Source organism: Hermetia illucens, chromosome 1 (assembly GCF_905115235.1).
Source record: "Hermetia illucens chromosome 1, iHerIll2.2.curated.20191125, whole genome shotgun sequence".
Classification (NCBI taxonomy): domain Eukaryota; kingdom Metazoa; phylum Arthropoda; class Insecta; order Diptera; family Stratiomyidae; genus Hermetia; species Hermetia illucens.
Genome location: NC_051849.1, coordinates 158481101 through 158498952, shown reverse-complemented (window position 1 = coordinate 158498952; position 17852 = coordinate 158481101). Strand labels below are relative to the sequence as shown.

The 17852-nt window shown below is 42.4% G+C and overlaps 1 pseudogene; it reads left to right on the top strand.

Annotated features, from left to right (window-relative positions):
* The first annotated feature begins 16172 nt into the window (after nucleotides 1–16172).
* The window catches only part of LOC119646343, a 128349-nt pseudogene continuing 126669 nt past the window's right edge, over nucleotides 16173–17852 (top strand).

Sequence of the window (17852 nt, the reverse complement as noted above, 5' to 3'; positions counted from 1 at the left end):
GCCCCCTTTCGCGAAGCTTTGCTTGTTATCAATTTATTCCGGTGGGATGCAGATGTCACCTCTTGGGAAGCATCTCGATTCTATTCTTGTCTCTTGAGCTCTCCCATGGGGTTTCGGGTACGGTATCTTCAGTCAGGAACTCTGAAAGACATACATATATATTTTAAATTGCGTTAAAGAATGATGGAAGTTCTTGATTTTTTGCAAGACGAATTCCAAAAAACCTGCACGGTTCCTCTTTGCGGACCGCAAATCTGCCTCGGTCCTTTTTTTTACAATAACTGTAGATGCAGCCTTTTCATGGCGCAGGTTTAGACCATCTTAGTGCTGGCTATTGTCTATGGGGAGCCGGTCCACTTCTCTACGTGTTCCTCTCTTTCAGTTTCTATAGCCTCCGCGTTTCCTTTGGGTTTTCGGTAGGTGTCCCGATGTGTCTTTCGAAGTATCTCTCTTTGATTTCTCCATGTTCACATGCATAGGTATCCTGCCAAACCTTTACTGATGTGGCAGTTCCCGTGAGCATCGTGTAACTTTTCCACCCTTCTTGTTTCTAAAAACTCTCCATAGTCGCGTGTGTAGATTTATATTTTGAGTGATTATGAGGCACGGAAGTATCTTCGACTCAATCTCTGCGGCTGTGGGGAATGTAGACAGTCACCATGTGTACCGCTCTTCGATGATTTCCTGCCCTTTACGAATGAGTATTATTCACCCCGACAATGCCTTCAGCGGTATAATCAGTCGAATGTTCTTCACCGCATCAGCACAGCCAACGGCAGGCCACCTGGCCTACCTGGGATTTCTCCACTATTTAGTTCGGGTTTAGATTTCTTGAGAAGATTCCTTTCTTGTAGGCTGGCTTCCGCCACTCCTCGCTTTCTTGGGTCCGATGATGAAAGTTCATAGAGGTTTCAGGTTTCCCTTCAGATGCTGCAGGTGCCAATTGGGTCCTGCGACACTGAGGCCTGTTTCCTTCCCGACGTCCTATATACTGACCTCAGATGTACTTTTACTTCTGTTTGAGTAGGGACCTTAGCTGGTCCTTCTCAGTAGTCCAATGTCGACCTACACAACCACTGGTAGATTTCGCAACTTCTTCATTCCTTGGTGTAGTCACCTTGTTTTCAGTATTGCGGAGATGTGCTTCCGCCGGATGAACCAGCTTGGGTGCTATGCAGGGCTCCGTTGGGTTGTTGTCAGTTTTGCTCGTTGTTGTTGGTTTAGTAGGTGTACTCATTTGATTGCCGTGGGTTTGGGAATTAGGAGGTGCGCTCTACTATAGCCCCCGTCGCACCGTAAGATCAAGTTTACTCATTGAGGCGATCAGGTATTAGTGATATTTCGTTCGAATACATTCAGTTATCCCTGACTGTAAATTATTCAATGAGCACGGTTCGCATAACATCGTGGTGTTTGTCGACTTCTGAACATAGATTCGGAGCGTTTTGCTAATAGTAGGGTCACATCGTATAGGGTGGGGCTACTACCGCTCACCAATGGTCTTGGCAAACGACGGACTTGGTTCCTTGAGAGCAACGTATGAGCCCCAAAGAAGACAGGTTGATCACCAGTCTATCCAACAGTTGGAAGTAATAAGTTATTTTTGAGAGGATAGAAATCCATGACATAATCATCTTTCAATGCACCGTAATAAGCATTCAATGTTCTATTTCGATGATCTTTTTATACCTGAAGCTTCATAAGAGGTTGAATTTCCGAGAGTATAAAATTTGTGGGCTAGCAACCTGTAAATCTTTAAACTGTATTGCTATCGAAACGTCAACAATGCATTGGCTGGTAGCTAACCTCATGATTACGACAATTGGTTCTCGAATGTGCCTAATGGTTGGTGTTTGGAATATACCCGCGCTCTTCAATAACGAAATTGAAGCTTTGCTTTCTCAAAACCGAACAAAAATGCTAACTGGGTGACCTGAATGCTAAGTGGGCTCTGAAAACATCTCGATCGGATATGTGATTGTAGTCCTGGTCTTGGTGACCATAACAACAACGGCGAAAGGCCTGTATACTTCTGCAACTTTCACCACCTCATCGCCGACATCAGCGGCACACTGTTCAAATCAGTTTGATATCGCCCATCTAATCAGATCGATCGTATTGTGATCAATAGTAGATTTAAAAGTTGCCTTATGGCACCTACACCTCCTCGCAGAGGAACAGAACGTCGATCCTCAAAATTCAATACGTCCTTTTCCGCGACTGCCAGCTATTAATGTGAAAAAAGCCTTAACGTGCAAGTGTCCTTGACTCTTGTGCAGATGAAGTTGTCCCCTCGTCCCAAAAGTACATTACAAAACCTTGCTGAGCGTAGAGCTGAATCGATAAACGTAAGGAACCGAGAGCTTTGTTGACGGCTGTGACCAGGGTGAACGCCATGCGCTGGACCTCTTTCACCGTAAAAAAGTGCGGGAAGTACAGGGGGGGGGGGGGGGGAGTCAATAGACTATGACTGATGATATCTGCTTGTTGTCTCACCGAGCCATGCAACTTGGCAAAATCGCTCTGGATATAAAGGAAAAGGCAAGTAGAATTGGAATGAAGATAAACACCAACATAATGAAGGTTGTCAATCTGACTGATCATTGCATTCTAATGGCCAACACATCGGAGGCGTCGATCAACTTATATAGTATCTAAGAAGCGTCGTTTCTGCTGACAGTATCAAACTAGATGTCGCTTGATATATTAATAAGTCTGTATCAGCCTTCGCTATTTTGTTCAAAGTTTGGAAAATCTAACCACTAACCTCAATGTTTTTTCTATGGTGTTGAATGGGAGTAGCATTACCGCGTTTATTCAAAAACGCCAGGGTTTTCATCAGTGTATATCTGCAACATGTCATCGGGGTATTCTGGCGTGAGGAAACAATTAATATACTCATGGACGTATAAGGTGGCAATGGTCTCCAGGATGGCTGATGATTTGGTCGCACTAGAACTATGTACCGTAGAACAGTAGAGTCAGTTAAATTGCATTTCCAGGATGAGTGACACGTTATGCCCTACATAGGGTTTTAACCCAACCATATCTGATGCCGCCGCACAACATCTTCTATGCCATTACGCACTGATCTTTTCCATGGATTGTGATAATCTTCATATATCGATCAACTTAGAGAAATATATACGATTAAGAATTGATTATCAGCCCCTGATTCGGAAATCGTTTGTTCGGCATGCCACATTGAAACTGAACAATTACATAGATGCAGTTATCTTAAAAGCTATATTCTGCTGCTGGAATCATTAGACTAATTTTTGACTGCAAATGGGGGCTTTATACCAAATAAGGCCAATACATATTCATAACCTCAGAAATGATTGCGTACTACATATGCAAAGTTTCTCGAAATAAAAATTTCATTCTCAGATACAAATAACACTACTAAATGTTGTGCAACAATAAATGCTATCAACATGCTGAATATGTCTTTACTCATTTTATTAGATGCAGGAGTCCGTCTGCAAAAAATGCTTAACAACCGTGTTCTTTCCCGACAAACACAATATTGGTTTTCATACCAATCTTCATTAGAGATGCGCTAAATATAACCTTAGCAGATATTATGATACCACAAACACTACCTTTCATTACCCTAGTCCTACATGTAATGCTATATCATCAGGACCACCGCATATTACGCAGCCGATGTTACCAAATTTTACTTTTCACTAGGGTGATATTTGCTCTGCTTTTATCACATTCACAGCCTAGAATGGACGACAGCGCTAAATAAATAAGAATGAAAAATGAACCTTCTATGCGAGAGGAGAAAAAACAACCTGTTCCTTACACTGCAGTAAAATGTTTCCACATGCAAAGAATAGTGATCATGATTTTGATGAACGATCATTACTTATTATTTACATATGCATTTTTCATTGCTTTGCTCGACATTGCAGAAAATGCCCACAGCAAAAAGTTATCACACACAAATCCATATCATGTGTCCACGATAAAGTAAGTGAGCCAAAAACACAGAGAATAATAACAGTGTCAGTCGGCATCCGAACTCGAGAGGCCTGACTGCCACTTATTCTAGGAAGAACGGTGATGTTTGGTGATATTTTGTAATATAATATTACATCGATACGAATATTACAAAATATTACTTGCCATAGTGATATCATCATTATTTCTTTATTGGGTGGGGATGTTGTGATGGCAATTGATGTTCTGATGTTTAGTGATGTGAATTGTGCTCCGTGATGGTAATTCGATATTATACTTTAAGGTGATAGCACTTTTGTAAGATTGAATACATCGCATGTCCTATCAATAGTTTGCATTTTCACGCCTAAGTTATCCGCAATATGACTCGCCACAATTGGCCAAAAAAATCTGCGAAATGTTGCTATCATCAATGAATCGACAAATGCCCTTTTTATTCGTGTATCGGTCGACTCTGCCGTGTTCAATACTTCGGTTCAGCCATTTTTAAATATGTAATTACTGATCATCGTCGCTGGTGTCATAAGCATACTGTTTGCCATTCGGTTAGTGGTTGAGTCATCGTTAGGTAGAATACTCACCAAGGAAACATATAAACGAATAATCAAAAAAATGTAATAATGACCAACTAGCGGATAGTTATGGATCTTCCTTTCGTCGTTTCTTTTCCAGTTACCACCGTACATTCACAAAGGAAATGCGGGTTTATCAAGACAAAACTGATTGTTTAAATGTGCCTTCGTAGTTTCTCCTACTGCGTCCTACCAATAACCTTCTGGACCAATCACATAACTTCCTTGCTGACAATGGGGATTCTCAATTCCTAACTTCATATATAAACAGACCACTTGCTGCATAGAGGATTCCGTAGGAGGTAAATGAAAAAACAGCAATAGGCTCTTATGATGCACAAGAAAAAAACAGCTCCGGCGGAGAGCAAAAAATTTCAATAATGCAGTGCAGTCGAAGTGGATTGCTGGCATCAAACAAGAATTCATTACCCGTGCAATATCTGGTACAGAAAATTCACTTTTAACGTGTTTCGCTGCTAGAAAATGTTCAATATCATCGTCACTATTGCTTCTATAGCCATATCATCCTTATCGAATTAGCTGAGATGTATGTGCATCCAAGATATGTTGGTATAGTATGGCTTAGATAACTTTTATGCTTTATTCAGAGGCGTAGATTTGAAAAAAGTATATTTATAGTTTTATTGGTTGGTGTAAAAATCGTTAGAAATACACGTCCACTTTTGCTCAATTGCGCAAGAAGAGCGGATTGTGTCACTTCGGCTAGAAGCAATATCCGACAGGGTTTCGACTCGCCAACATTTGTGCTAGTGCCGCGGTGACACTACGAGCATTTTGATATGCATACTCTAGGTGTCCTCTAAACCTCAGTTTGACGGCAATGATAAACCTTTAGAGACGACCATATGTTTAACGACTTCCCCCTTGGAAGTATTCTTCTTTCTAGGGCTCGTTATTAAGACCGCTTCGGTTCTCATTCACCAGAGTGAACTCGGTCTTTTCTGCTTCCACTGTTTTCGCCGCGTAGAAATGTACATCCTCTGTGTGTTTTGCGGTAACAACTACATTGAGATCATCAGAATATTGTCAGCTATTCTTCATCAGCTTAGCTTCATCTGAGAAGTGAAGAAAAGTATGATACTTCATTATATATGGCATTTCACAGCAGGGGACCCAGTGTCGAACCTAGTGTGGTGATGCACTTTTTGTGGAGTTCATTGGCCCTGCACCAGAGGATGCTCCGTGAAAGGTATTTCTCGATCACATTCGCCAAATATGTACGAACACCCATGTCAGATAATGTGTGCCTTTAATTCTAATTGGCGAAGTTGGATGCGTTTCATTCAGTTACAGATCGAGGTCGAGCGGTACAGAAAGCGTGTCCTTTCAAAACTTTTCGCCGTCTACCTGGGCAACCCTATGTGATCTCTGTGAGTCAGTCCTCACTAACTTGCTCTTCTCGTTAAAGTGGGACTAATGTACCCCATGCCAACTATAGACTTCAGCCTCCTTTCCCATGTAAAAATATTCCACATATGCTTCGAGCAGAACACGTCCTCTCACATTCATTGCCAGCAACCCCATCCAAGCACCCACGCATTAAAATCCGCTGCTATGATTATCGGCCAATTGCCTCTCGGATTCCAAAGCAAAGCACTCAACATATGCTGTTACTGATCTTCATTTTGATGAAAGCCTTATCCGGGTGCTCCATTATTTCCTGAAAAGGTTGTTCTCGGCAGACCCATAGCACTGACTTGGCCGGTTCGGTGTTTCACCCAAATGCTATCACCGTGATTTCGATACGACGTGGATGGTTTGCCCATGGCAGTGGCATCTGCGCTATTGTGTTAAAGGCACCTGCTGCTGCTTCCAATGTGTCATCTGAGAATGTCAGGGTATTGTCGTGTTTGCTTTTCGCTGAAAGCTAGTTTAAATCGATGTGATTAACCCTGTGATCGGTGGCAATGGTCTGGTCTAACAGTAGTTTCAGCCGATGGTTTTCCAAAACTCTCCTACTGAGTGTGGGTATAAAAGAGGTGGCAGTTTAGTTTGCCACTAAGTGTGATATAGTTAAGAACCGAGGTGAAGTGCCCCTTCACCGCCTCAGCTGCTCCTTATCCCCCTTACAGGGCCATCGAAATGTTTGCGACCACATGCAAGTTCTAAAACCCTGGCCATTCCAATAATTCCTAAGTTCACTGTATCAGCCGTCCGACCAGAAAGGTAGCTCGCCGATTGTGGGGCGAGGACCGGATTTTATAAGTGATCGATGTTGAAATTGGGGGATCAACGCCCTTCCTGCTTCGTAAATCTAGATCACTCTTAATTCTACTTGTGATCCTAAAGTGATTAGTCTGTCTGTTCGTACGGTGTCGGTCAGCTAAAATGCATTTTACCTTAAGGCAAGCTATGTGCGCGAGCAATGTGCGGTCAATCACGACGCGGTAGAACCTACAGAAATTCATACTCCTATCATTACCGTCACGGTTGCCAACATCCTGTTTCCCCATCACATGTCTGAGCAAGGTGTTGCCCACGTTGACATTCAGATCCTTCATCACGATTACAATATCACCTTTAGTAAACTTCTCCTGAACTATTGTTCGTAGAGAGCAATCTTCTCCTTTATATTGGAAGTCTCCGTTGTTGGATATAACAGTATTCTGATGCTCCCTAACTTAGTTCAGAATCTTGCATTCATAATGCTGTCAGAAACCGACTCCCAGGTGAAGACAGGGCACCTTGTGGTAGCCATCAGTAAGAATCTGACGCCGGATTCGCGTTTCTTACCACTTGGATTTTATGAGTACAAAGATATCGCATGCGAGGAGGAGTCCCAGTATCTCACTTCCCTTAGGCTTATATTGCTGGGATCCTCGTTCGAGTTGGAGAAAGCGAACATTTTGAGCACCATTTAAACCGTTACCGTGAACATTCCAGAAACTAATTATAATCTGTTTTCAATAGCTGACCCCTAAATCATACGGCAATATGATTTAGTTCCGAGAAACTAGTTATATGTTAAACGCGTCATGGAATTGATGTTTGCTCCCTGTGAGATTACTCTCTAAATTTGGGACATGTTAATGGGTTTAACCGATGAATTTATTCAGTTAGTTCGCCCGAAGCATGCGGCACGGTGTAGCCGTCGATTATGGTTTGGAATATTTGCAGCTGATCCGATGGCTTATGTAATGACAAGCGCCTGATCATTTCCAGCTCTGTGATTGCAGCTCATGTCGCTATTCTACCTGGCTTATCAATTTTTTATAAATTCCTATGTAAAGTATCACTTTCTCTTCCTAGCATGGATTACACAATCCATGATAGGCTCGCTGAGAAGAGAGACAACATTAGTGCGAAACAGTCTCAATGCGGTGTTGGTGTTGAGAAACGTACTTTGCCTGGTTTGGACAAAACAGCGTAGGAGAGTTTAGCAGAGTTAATACTTCGAATCAAGCCTACCCAAGTATATAACATCCACAGCCAGAATCTTCATTCTGTTAGTAATTAATTTCACGCCGATCTTCATTGCTTTTCTTTGAAGATGAAGCAGATATCATGAGCATAGTCGAAGTGCTTTCTTCGCATAAAGTCCCCTAAGTCAAAGATGAAAGTACTTTTGATGATACGCTAGTGCTCATCAATATTCACTGGAGCAAAAGACATCTAGACCGTCGACCTGTATTGAATTTGGCTTGAGATGTTCTCCCCTGGGGTAGAAGGGGACACCATATGCAAGCAAAGGTAGGTGGACCTTTCTCAAGCTCCGAGTAAACCCTTTTTTTCTTACATATATGCAGAAGATACTGATACTGATGGTCATAATATAGCTGATATCTTTCGATGTCCGTTTCCAGTCATTTGAAACTTATTTTTTTAGTCTAGAAATTAAGCTAGAAAATTGAGCTCTGGCTCTGGCCAAGCTCTGGTCAATACGGCGGATTTGCGCTCAATATAATTCGGAGTCATGTCGTGTTCTACGAATTATATAAAACGGTCACGCTGCTCCCAGCGCAGAGGTGAGGCAGCGTCTGACGATTTGCCTCTGCCCTGGTAAGAAACCGTAACGCGGTCATCGCTTGACATTTTTGAAAAGTTTGGTTGCAAGCCCTAAGCGAGGGGTCCGTGGAATAGGAAAGATGGGGTAGTGCTCCCCATTTGGTCCGGTCCAGCATTAAGTTGATGCGGGCTTAGGACCCCATCATTCTATTATGCCCTATCAACAGTTATATTGTACCTAATAACTATAATATGTTGACACCTAGTCCCTAATGTACACGAATTTTAATATGTTCCGTACTTCAAGTACATATTTCAACTAGGTTTTTGGTGTTAACTATTCTCCCAGGTGCCTCAGTCTACTTTACGCAAGTACCGGACAGTGTCCCCGAATGTGTATGAAGGCTTTGTCGCTCTCCTCACAGAATCTAAAGTAAGTGTCTAGCTTCGCCAGGTGATAGTTTAGCCTGGAGTGATCAGTGAGCATTCCTATTATCATTCGGATGCACTTCTTGGCGAGGTTTAACACGCCCTTCTTACGATCGAGTTCGTGTCTGCTCTCGACTACCCTGGGCTGCTCCAATCCTGGTAAGTTTGTTTAATTCCAAGTTCTCTCAACCGTTCCTCTTCGTTGTTAGCGTAGTAACCTATTTTCAACTACACCGACCGATTCTGGCCCATGCGGCGGAACCCCTGCTCCGTTGCTGGCCAGTTTGTACTTAGCCTTATTGCTTTACTGCAAAGGAAACGCATGCTTCGGTTAAGTTTATATGTATTGCAAATTAAGGTAAACTAAGATAAGTAAGATAAGAATAGTGTAGAGAAACCCTTTACGAGTGAATTCATTTAGTTTGATGAAAATAAAAAATGAGATAAGGGAAGGACGGATGATAGATTACCAAAAGATTATCACAAAATCGACTTGGATAAGGACCTCGATATAATGGGGGTTAAATCATAATATGTTGTTCACGCTCGTGAACGGGACAAAGGCTGAAGAAAAAGAAGAACTCAGCTTTGAAGCATTTTAATAATTCTATGGAATAATTAACACTTGCTTTCTCCTTTTCGCCAATATTATTTATTATCCGTGCAAATATCGATATTTCGGGAACCACCAGTGCTACAAGTCAGAAAGAGTTGTAGCACTGATGAAGGGAACAAGTGGTTTGCGAAATATCGGTATTTGCATCGTTAATAAATAATAATAGCGAAAAGCAAAAGTAAGTTTTAACAATTTAAACGCCAGAAACACTTTGATGAATAATTCTAGTTTCAGGGTGGAAAGACAGTTAAAAGGAAGCATTTGGGGAATGATTTAACTAAGTTAATTTCGAAATAAGGATAAAAAATTCTAATAATATGTGTAAATGTGCATAATATTTCTGTTGAAGAAAGATGCGTACTTAGTGTCTAACTCAGAAAAAGAGATATTTACGTGGTCCAACGTTAGGAGTTGACCATTAAAATACAAATTCGTAGTTGAAAGTGACGGGATATCTTCTCCGGTAAATGTATGTTCGGAGAGTAAGATCAAAGCTGGTGATTACGATATTATTTTGGCGATAAAAAGTACACAAAAGGTCAGGAATTAAATAAGAAAATCCACAGATTTTTTCATTGATGAAGAGGATTTAGGCTAAGGAATACATTATATGATTGCCGTACAAGGCTTAGGAAATGACACTATGCGCCAAAGGTCAGGGTTCAACACGTGGTGAGAACTCTGTGAGTAAATTGGAATACTCGAAACGTGTGTACAGCATAATCTGCAAAAGTGGATTATCTCTCGTAGCTTGAATCAACAATCTTTGCCAGAGATTCGCTTATGAAAATTATTTTATTTTCTGGATTTCGAAAATTCCATCGCATAAAATTTACGATTTGATAAGAGTAAATTTTTCCATTTTCACTTGGCCTTCTACTAAGATACTGAATTTTCCGCTTGCTTTGGGTTGTGGAATGTGGCTCGAATCGTGTTTTGTTGCGTTTTTCATACCAGGAAGATGCCTATAAGAACAAAGCTTGATCTGGAATGTTCTTTTTTCCAGACCACTAACCACCATTTGTTAATGTTGAGGAGGATAAAGTTTGCATGTCGCATTTTATTGCGATCTGTGCCACTTCCGGAAAATTAATGTGAACTTTTGGGTTAGAGAAGTCTACTATTTCAAGGCCGTAGGAATAGCTCTTTCAGCTCATAACCCTTCGTTCTGTGATTGTATTTGTAATGTTAACTTTGAATTGAATATATGTATTGTTTAAGGTTCCTGGACTGCAGGGCATATAAATATTCGGCATGCTCAATTCGTATTGGGCTTTTAATTCACATGGCTTCTATTCAATGATTTATGCGGCACAAGGTATCCACCTAACCTATTTAAGGTTTTGTTTTTGTTTTCTGCCTTTCGCAGTTTGCTCTGGATAGATACGACCATGGAGTTGATCGCATCCCAGTCTTCCTGACATGCTAGCATTCTTCGCATCAGATTCTCTGGCACGAGCACCTCCCCTGCATAGAGCAGGATCGAACTCACTACCCTAGCTATAAGCAACCTGGAAGCATTCCGTGGTCCTCCCACGTTCGGCATCATTCTTGTCAAGGCCATACTCGCAGTGGATGCTTTGCCATATACATACTGCACGTGTGGCTTATAGCTAAGCTTCCCATCTCTCATCACTCACAAGTATTTGATCGCAGGCTTAGAAGTGATGATATGATTCCCAATTTGAATACGGGCAAAATTTCTTTTACGGCACTTGGTGATGAGAAGCGCTTTCGTTTTTTCCTCCGTAAGTGTCAGGCCAGAACTCTCTAGCCAACCCTTAACAGCACTAATCACTTCGCATGAGTATAACTCAGCATCTTCGAGATGCTTTGCGACAACAACTAGCGCTATATCATCGCACCAACTTCTGTCGTTTCCATAATGCAGGAAATATCCCTTCGGACATGCACGCTTTGAAGAACTCAGCGAACATGTCCGGTCTGGATTTCACGGCAAGCTTAAGGGCCTTATTCGGCACGCCATCCAGAGCCGGAGCTTTGTTATCTCCTATCCTAGCGCAGATCTCCAGTAGCTCGTCATTGGTTACTAGTGGTATTGCCGTGCCGTTCAGAGGTCACTGGAAGTTGTCTATGCCCTCCTCTTGCTAAGGGAATAACCCCTGGATAATTTTTAAAAAGAGTGAATGGCACGTGATCTGCGGAGATGATCGGATTCTGAATCGCCCCATCACGATTCTATAGGCGCTCCCCCACGGGTTTACGCTTCTAAACAGAGCTCCTTAAACCATTCCCTCTTGCTCCGTTGGATGGTTGAGGGTTTTGTGGGTTTACTCATAGGCGCGCTCTTTTTGCCCTTGGTCGATTCTGCCTATCGCCCTCTGAGCCGCTCTTCTGGCTCGGTGACAGGCTCATCGAAGGCTGGCCAGTTCAGCATTTCACCAGTAGTTTGGTCTTCTACTGGGGAATGGGCACCTCCTAAGCATGGACGCGTCACACGCTTTGGCATTGGGCCACATGGGCAGCTCTTTTCGTAGAGGCGCCTGCTTTATTAGGTTGGTGTAACCACACCTCCATGAAGGCCTGCTCATCCAGAGCTTTAGGGGACCAGCCTGACATCTTTCTCGGTTTCGGGCATGATGGTCTTATGCCCGGTGACTCAAGCCATAGTCCAAAGAAGATTGCCTGGTGATTGCTATGGGTGTAGTGTTTGCTGACGCACCAAGACATACCACGTGCCAGTGCAGGGCTGATAAAAGTTAGATCTACGATTGAGGTAGACCCCCCTTTCTGAATGGTGTTTACATATCTTTCGTTGGCCAGAACGACACCCAACTGTGCGAAATCGTTTAATAGATTGCGGCCCCTTGCATTTGTCTCTCTGTTATCTCACTGAGGGCCCAATCATTGAATTCACCAGCAATCACCCTTGGACTACGACTACTTGCGTCGAGAACAAGACTGTCAAGCATTCCCTCGAATTCGGGCAGTGTCAGGCTTGGTGGGGCGTAACAGCTGTACACATATACCCCGTTTATTTTCGCCCACACAAAGCCGCTGTATGTCTGATTCCCAGTACATTGTATGGCTTGTTGACCGCATGCCCATATCGCCGCTATACCAGTCGAATCTATAACCCACACACCAGCGCGACGGTTTCTAGAAGATTCGGTAATGATGGAAATTTCGACCTCGGATTCGTAGATGGTCACTCGAGTAAATGAATAAACCTCATTTTTTCATTGAAGTCAGCGCCTTCCTAAATTCCGGGCATTTAGCACTTCTGGCAATATGCCGGTAATCCCGTCCCTCACTCCCTTCGCACAATAAGCATTTGGTGTCCCTATTGCACGCTTTGGAAATATGGCCTTTTTCCCCACACCTTCTGCATTGATAGGATCGATCAATGGCACTGGTGCATGCCTTCGTGAAATGCCCAAACGCGAGGCACTTGAAGCACCTCTTTAGAGAAATCTGCTCTCTCAGACGGCAAACAACCCATCCTATTCGAACCTTCCCGGCCGCCAATAACTTCTGCGCGGCGTCCACTGGCAATCGCAATATGGCCGTTTGAGTATTGCCATAGGCTTTCCACAAACTCTCAATGGACTCTTTAGCAAGTTCCTCTAACTTGAACTGTTCCATCAAGGCAGTGCAAATTTCTCCTTTGGATGTCACTTCATCGAGATCCTTGCACTGTATATAGACCTTACGTTTGTGAGTCCGTACTGCGACATTCTCCCCAAGTGAGTTCTTAACCTGAGTTCGGAAGCCATTAGTTTTCCCCAAGCTGGTTTTTTTTAAGCTCAAACCTGAGGTCACCCTTTTGGGTCCTTCGAATCTTGCTGACATTTCCGCCTAGATCTTTTAGGTCGGGGTCAGCTTTGGCCTTTTTCAGTATCTCCGCGTAAGACAAACTTCCATTGCTGGAGATTGCAATCGCTTCTGGGTGAATTCGCACTTTTGCCTTTTTCTTTGCCTTTTTCTTAACTACCTTGGTCCACCCACCTTTTTCACTCCCCTTGGATTTTGTCGAGTTAATTGCCGAAGCTCGCACTTGGGGGATCTACTTTCTCTCTTCGGTGCCTTTAGTTCCGTTTTTCGGAACTATTTGTATGGCTTTTTTCCTCTTAGGCACCTGCTGACTTCCCAGAGGATCCACATGTCCTTCCCGCACCTTCTTGTTTGGTGGCAGGCCTATTGAAACACGATTAGGTGTCACTTGGGTCGGTTGTGACACCGTTGGGGCAACAGCTTTCGACTTACCCTGGAATTTTGTTCCTCCTGCTGCGAGTTGTTGTAGAGCAGTCTAATTGCTCTCACCATATTTTTTATGGCTTGGTGGACGTTATGCTTGTCCTTGATGAACTCAGACAAGTTCACTATTTTTACACCAAGCTGTGTGAAGGGTAATTCCTCTGCTTTAGGGCTCTGCTCTCCATGATTCCCAGCCAGATTACTACTTTTAAATAGTTCTTCACATTTACTATTCATTGACCTTCCTTCCGTTTTATCTTTTTTGATGTTTGGCATTGGCGGAGATCTCAAACTTCTTCTGAATGGGTCCTTCTCCTGGTCATGGAGTACTTCTTGTTGCTGCTCCTCTTGAATATGTGCGGTCGATGTTGTTGCTGTTTTTGTTGTCCAACGATCTGCTTTCAATTCACCCTTCTTCGGTTTTGTTACTGGTGTCCTTGGTAGAGTGGTACTTCACTTGAACACTTCCTTTTCCAAATTTAAAACACTTGTAGCATTAGATGCCACGGTGGCCAAGTTGGCCACCACCGAGGCACTGCGGTCGAGAAATATCGACGACCGGGAGCCTGCTTGCTCACTCCTAAAAGCCGCGGGTACTGGGATTCCGAGCCCCTGCACCGTAAGTTTTCTCCTTCTCACGTTTTCCATAGTGCTTTTATGTTGTGGGTATCCTTCCCATAGCCATTTTGGCCAGCGCACCAGAGATGAGCAAAGACTAGCCCATGCACAGTCAGAAAGGAAAAGTGCATGAACACATATTTACACATCAATAGGTATGTCCCAATCCGCCAGCTGGGGTCGCGCCTGATGGGAGATCTGGCCACTCCTCACAGGTCTGTCTGTCTATCACAAGGACTTTTTTCAGAAGCGGCTATACCGATTGACACGAAATTTGGTGAGAGCCTGGAACCTGTGGACCTGTGATATCCTCCTACGTTGAGATTTAGGGGGGGGGGGTCCCATATATGTAAAAGGGGGTGTATGAATTTTTTTTCACCAAATGCAGTCATGTGGGATATCAAATGAAAGGTTTTAATTAGTGCTTTTCGAAGCCGGTCTTAGTTATAAGATTTGTTAAAAAGGCGGGGAGGGGGAGGGGTGGAAAGTGATGATTTCTTTAATGGACCCATTCTCAGAAACTACCCAACCAAAATATTTGAAAAAAATCATGAAGCTGCCTCCATATGGTGCCCAGGTCTCGAGATACTCTCCATATCGATATCTGTTCAAATTAAGTTAATATAATTGAATAACACCCGCCTTAAATTTATCTCAGAGTTATAAAAGTTGGTAGTAGTATAAAATATAATATGAAGCATTTTATCTCCAAATTTGATCAAAATCATACCATTAGTAAAAAAGTTAGAGTAGCTCAAATTTGTCTTTACCGTGTAAATTTACAACCCGCAGTACTAAATCTGTCATGCTAAATGCATATTCTTAACGGGCTGCGTACAAACGGGATAGTTCTACACTCAAATATGCTCATACAAGAAGCAAAGAAAAAGATGTAGTAGGGGAACGAACAGTCAGATTGTGCTTCAGTTTCACTATCATCGCACTTAGCGCTGGGCAAGTGATAAGCTCACAACGTCGAGACACCCATGATAATTGGGAATCGAACCCAAAAGAGCGAAATTGGCTGACGCTCTATCCTTTCAACCATCGCGTCGTCAACTCGGGATACCAATATTGATGTGATACTAATATTCTTTAACGTCTTACAATGTAGTAAATTCAAGCGAAAAAAAAAATGAATTTGATGTACCAAATATTAATAATAATGAATCTGTTTTCCAATTAGTTAAGGAATATAAGAAAGCTAGATCAAATTTACCCATGTTCCCTTTCCAAGAACTAACCATTCCTTGGAATGGTTAACGTCGACGAATGCAAGGGCGGTACACTACTTGGAAGTATCATGCCTAAAATTGTGCTTCAGTTGCGGTATTTTATTCCTAGTTTTTTCACTCTTAAGATGAATTTAAGAGGGCGGTAATTTCAAAATGTGGTAATTTGTTATTACCTTTGTTTGATAGATATCGGAATCAGTTGTTTATTAAATCTTAGATTTGATTGGGGCATATCACGATAATCTTCCTCAAGATAGGTTTTGGGGACGAGGCCTGCTTCGCTTTATGATACCTACATTCTGAGCTCAACATCTCCTACTTCCTACCGATGTTAAAAATTATGCAAATTTTCAAAAGTACTAATTGAATCCTTTCCTCGTTTGGGGAATCCCCCTCCACCCCCTTTAATCTCATGGGAAAGTGATGTCCTTTGCTACATGCAAGGATTTTATAGACCACATATTCTCACCACTAATTTTATGATATCGGCCTCATTTCCGAGTAAGTTCAGTTTGACAGATATATAAGCCTGTGAAAGGCATTAAAATGCGTTGCAGTAGTTCGCAGGAGGAAGGAAGGGTTTGCAAAGCTGAACCTACGGCCGCCGATAGTGTGGCAGTCGATTCAAGTGAGTCCTGCACAGTTTCTAGCAGAAGAACAGATGTGGAATAATAAACTAGCCAGCGTCCGATCAAATAATCATTGAGCCAGGTGAACTGTTCAACGGGGTACCCCCTTAAGATCGATTAGTGGAAAAATGACAAGCCTCGAAAAAGATGAAGCTGACTATCCATCGGTGCAAGGATGTTGTAAGAAACTCTAATTTAGATGGGGCATCTATCAAATTGTGGTAGGACTACTCAGACGTTGTCTATTTCCGCTGGTTACGAGCCCTACCCCCTTGCTAATAATTTTGCAGGGGGTTTTCCCCCGCAAGGGTGGGGCATTGACGGCTTTTTAAGAGGATGTAGGTACGATGGCAACTCTCGCAGTAACCAGAGAAGATAAGTACGTTACCCCTTGTTCAATGCTTTGGCTTAAATAGTATACTGAAGAAGCGAGTGTTTAGCTTCCGAAATATGGATGTATCCGTGAAATAAATATCTTGATAGCAGGAGGTTTTTATTTTTAAAAAACATGACACGAAGCAACTATTATAACTAAACCAGAACAATCATCGGTGTCATTAAATTGGCTACTGTTTCGGCCGATAATGCGGGTGGCCGAATCAATAACACCAGCAAATATTGTGTCGCCTTGGCAGCGAGAAATGGACTCAATCCGTACAATTGGAGATTAGTGTGAGAGATATTCCACTGGAAATATCAACAGCTATTTGGCAGAAAGAAAGCTCTGGTTTGAGACCTCATGGAGCTCCATACTATTCTCACTGCTGTGGAACGTTAGTGGAGGAGACTACACCGGTGTGTTATGCTGAATTATGCAGATATAAATAAATAAATGAAGACAGCATTGGGAACGCTAAAAACTGTTTGTTAAGCGACAAGCTTATCCCTGCCTTCGAAAAATGGTTGCTTTTTTCCAGTTTTCTCACTAGGAGGGTAAAGGAGAAATCTAGACGAACTTTTAACTGAATTTCTTGTACCAGGAAATTTGTGCAATTACGAAGACCCCGAACTGAAGGAAACACCCAGCTAAAGTTAGTTAACTAGTCAACCTTGTGATATCTTATAGTGATTCCATGAGGCAGCGGTGTAGGGGTGAGTTTAGTCGGTAATTCCATAGATACTGGTCTGTCCAGGTCAGGTGTCATTTGAATATTTCCACCGCTTTCGAAAACACAGACAGATAGGCTGGCATTGGATTGGATATTATGCTTTTTTGACGTATACTGAATGAGGCTTTGTAAATGTTAGGATATTTGACATCATTTCATTGTGTTGAGTGTCCTTTGGAAATTCTACGCTTTAGACTCGCTGTTATTTACATAGCATGCTGGTCTCAAGCTCAGGTGAAGGAGGAACGATTGAGGTTACGTATTTCGTATTATCCTCAATAAAACAAAAATAAAATGCTGAGATCAAGGAAAGAGATAAATAAAGCATTTTTGAAGTTAGGCCACTATGACAAATTTTATGCGATTTCTCTTAGTGACGGGTCCCGCTGGAGATCGACCAAGAAAATTTAATATCATTGAAAGCATCATAACAATGATCATGTTGAACTCAGAGACTCGAAGAAATTCTAGTGCGTTTACCTCAGTTG